Raw genomic sequence first — 3,764 nt, forward strand, 5'->3', positions numbered from 1 at the left:
CGGAAATATGTGCCGGTCATATCACAGAAAGAGCGGTGGGGGGAGGGGGGCAAGACCAGAGAGGAGACGGCAGAAGACAAAAAGACCACCGAACTGCCTGCGGTGAGAGAGTGAGGGGCCCAAAGACTCAGCCTCATCGTGGGAGATCCCAATGATCCTAAATGCCTTGGTTTACACAGCGTGAAGCCGAGAAAGGTGAGAAGCAGGAGCAGCAGCCCCAGGGGAGAGCAGTACTCCATCAGGCTGTGGACAAAAGCTTTGTATGTGGTCAGGTGCTCAGGTGTGCCGGGGGAGGACTTTGCACGATGGAGGATTCCCAGGCAGCGACTGGCGTTGGAGGCCAGGTTGGAAATGTGGCTTTCCCAGGAAAGATCATGACAGATTAGTGAGACCCAGAAGCTTGAATGAAAGAAATTCTTCCATGGGATTGTTAAGAAAGTAGATGGGGGGGGTGGTGGTTCCAAACAGTCCTTTCGGAGAGACATCGTGAGAGTGTGAGATTTGTCCGGATAGAAAGACATGTTCCACGTGTTGGACCACTTTGTGATTTTTTTCCAGATCTACAAAGAGCGAAGAAGCTGCTGCTTGCCAGTCTGAGGGGTGACAGATGGTACGGCAGAGGGTGGAGTCATTAGCAAAGACATAACAAGGATTTTCCAGAGTTGGAGAGATCATTGATGAAAACCAGAAAAAGAACAGGGCCCAGAACGCTACCTTGAGGGAATTTGAAGGAGGTGGGTTTGGGGTGGATTATAATCGATGGTAGAAAAGATCGAGGTTGGATAAGAGGTGGTGGTGAACAGCTGTTTTGAAGACCTGGAGGGAAGAATGGGATTGAAGAGAGTGTGGGAGTTTATTCCAAAGGTGGGAAAAAAGAGGAATGAAAGAGTGAAGGTGAGCAGTGATTTGTTTCAAGCCTCTTACATTTTTATTTCCCCCCTTCAACTTATTTCTCTCACACAGACACACAGACACAGACACAGACAGACACAGACAGGTGGATACTTCAAGACCTGGGAGAGATCCATTCCACCTTCTGAAACCCGCATATGGAGATAAAAGCCAACACACACACACACACACACACACACACACACACACACACACACACACACACACACACACACACACACACACACACACACACACACACACACACACACACCTCCATTCTAGCAATACAGTTTATATGCGTGCACACGCACGATTCACCTTTAAACAGAGTTCTTTGAAAGAGGACTTCAAGTGGGACATTCAATTTAAAAACATATCAAGGACCAGAAAACAAAATGTCCATCTGTGCTCTCAGCCTTCACAACGAAATCATGGCAAACGCCTGGTCGGATGGACCTTACTGTTTATATTGATGTATCGATGTCGAAGTGAAGGGTGGATTATATTTAAAGGAGATGGCACAAAAATTAAAACAAAACGATATCCTGTAAAAATAAAATTGCACATTTTCAGCGGATGAGACCCCTCCGGAGGCACCAACCGCACGGCACCGCATGACCCAACAGGTGGAAATGTACGTCTGTCCAATCGATGTTCCATTGAGAGCACGGGTACTTTTACTGAAAGAACCAAGCAGCTTGGAGAGCGCTCACCAAGTCGCTTAAACACTCAAGCAAGCTCTGTAATGAGATGGTTAATAAGAAACAACTCGTTTGGCACATTATTAGCGGCACATTAAACATACACCTCCCGGAGATGCCCAAAATGTCAAGCCACAAACGCTAACGTCTCTGGTGTTTATAAATATCGCAATGTTCCGAGTAATTTGTAGCTATGTGAATTAATGAAATAAAATGACTTTATCCACAAAAAAGTTACAGCTTAATACAGAACAACCCTGGAGAAATTGCAAAGTTCAATCGCCCGTGAAATAAACATTGCAGAAAATGCGCCATTTTGCCTGCTCGCCTGTGCGCATGTCACGTGGTACACCGGTTTGGAGTCTGTGCAAATGTAAAAACTTTATTTTTAAATGACTGTTATTTCTTTTTAACCAGATTTGCTTTGATTCCCTGGAGAGCACATCGTGAACCATAAAAAATACAAACACAGATCTGGCACGCGCATTCGAGAGGCAGTCCCTCTACTCTGGGAGATAGGTCACAAGGTCTATTTGTGAGTGCATTAAATCACATAACAGTATAATTCAATGAATCTGGTCCCATGAAGTAAACATTGCAGAAAATCTGCCTTCTTGCCTGCTCATCTGTGTACGTGTCACATGGTACATCAGTTTAGGGTCCGTGCAAATGTTTTAACTTTTTTTTTTAATGTCTGTTTTTTTTTTTTTTACCAAATTTGCTATGATTCCCTGTAGAGCACCTCGTGAAACCTCCGAAAATATAGACATAATTCTGGCAGACGCTATGGATAGGAAGTCCCTCCAGGGGACAGGGCATGAGGTCTTGCAGTGAATGCATTAAATCATATAGCTTCATGAAGCTGGTTAATTTTGTTATGTTCCAAATTTTTTTTGTTCAATTAATATAATTCTCCAAACAGCAAAAAAGTTAAGTTTAATGGTTTGGAAATTTCACATTTTTTTGTGTATTTATGAAGGACGGACATAACCTTGCTTGATTGAAGTAACTAGGTATATCGGCTGAGTTATAGATCTGGGTAATATTGTTGCATGGCCAGGTGTCGGCCGCGAGCACGACCGCGAGATGGAGCTGCAGAGTCGGCTCGACCGATCGCCCAGAATTCAGATCTGGGTAGGGTCGATTGCCAATTCCAATTTACCTAAATACCCATGTGGTCCAACCTACCAGGGAAATTCACCTTCGACGGCACTCGTATGGAACGAGCTGCTTAGCGTACTCGTTCGGTGTGCGATCCGAGCGGTTTGATCACAGAGTTCCATCGGTCCCGAATACCCTGTTACAATGGCACAACGGCCTTGCTAATTCCCAACACGCAGCACGCTCAGTCAATGAAAGAATAGACGCGAACGAGCTGGAACATTCAACAATCGGGGTATTTATTCACAATAGGGAAAGGGGAAACAGAGCAGAATTAAACCGACTATAAAAGCAATGCAGTCAATGTACCGGTAAAAAGCACTTAACCATTCCTACTTAAAGACAGGGCCCGCAGGACACGCACACGCACACACAAAGACCCAGGACGACATGGACCTTCCCGCCTCGTGCGGTCTTCGACGAGATGAGCGAAGCAGGACGAGACCAGCCCAGCGTCGTCGAGCTGCGACCCATGCCCGAGATGACCAGCGAGCATCCAGATGCGACCCGCGCTCGAGCTGACCAGCGAGCGTCGGAATCCGATAAGCGCAGACGCCGGCGACCGGATCAGACCAAACTGTCTTCTTCATCCAAAGATCGCCAACTTTTTTCTCAGGAGGGAGGGGCTTCTTCTCCTGACCACTCGCCTCCCGATTGGTCGGACTCATCGCGCGATTCCCTGGCCACCTTCCATTGGACAGACGCACGGTAGGCGGGGCAACTCCCACCCTCCTGGGCGGAGTCCGGAGCGGAGGCGTTTGTGGCTCCGCCCACCTCCTCACTTATGGCCACGTGCTTAATGGCGATCGGGTTGAGTCGGAAATGGGGAGAGGAAGACGCCCGCTCCTTGCCGACTGGCTAAGGAGGGACGCCATGCCTACGCTAGACTCCACCCACGCGGCACCTGCTGGCGAGCGCGCGAAGAATGCCGCGAGCGTCATGGCGTCAGGATGGAAATGAAGATGGCGTTGTTGTTGTAGTAAAAATCCTAACTATCAAAATAACCGC

Source organism: Eptatretus burgeri, chromosome 13 (genome assembly GCF_056783735.1).
Source record: "Eptatretus burgeri isolate ZD-2024b chromosome 13, Ebu_testis_v1, whole genome shotgun sequence".
Lineage (NCBI taxonomy): Eukaryota > Metazoa > Chordata > Myxini > Myxiniformes > Myxinidae > Eptatretus > Eptatretus burgeri.